This window comes from Ipomoea triloba, chromosome 16 (genome assembly GCF_003576645.1).
Source record: "Ipomoea triloba cultivar NCNSP0323 chromosome 16, ASM357664v1".
Classification (NCBI taxonomy): Eukaryota; Viridiplantae; Streptophyta; class Magnoliopsida; order Solanales; family Convolvulaceae; genus Ipomoea; species Ipomoea triloba.
In genome coordinates, this window is record NC_044931.1 from 12,621,239 (window position 1) to 12,621,488 (window position 250).

Below are 250 nucleotides of genomic sequence, written 5' to 3' on the forward strand. Positions count from 1 at the left end.
TGCAAACAAACCAATGAACTCGGTTAGCTTTTAAACACTTGATGATGTTGTGCTTAGCCCCTTGCTACTCTAGTCCTATCTAGCCATTCATAGAGGATGAGACTCATTAATCAAACCACTAAAAATACAACTTTCAAATAATAAATCCTTTAGGGATTTAGATTGAAATTCTATGCATGAATGCTTATATGAATTCAATTTTTAAATCAAGGTTTTGCATTGCTTTTAGTATGAATCTGATTGTGGAAAT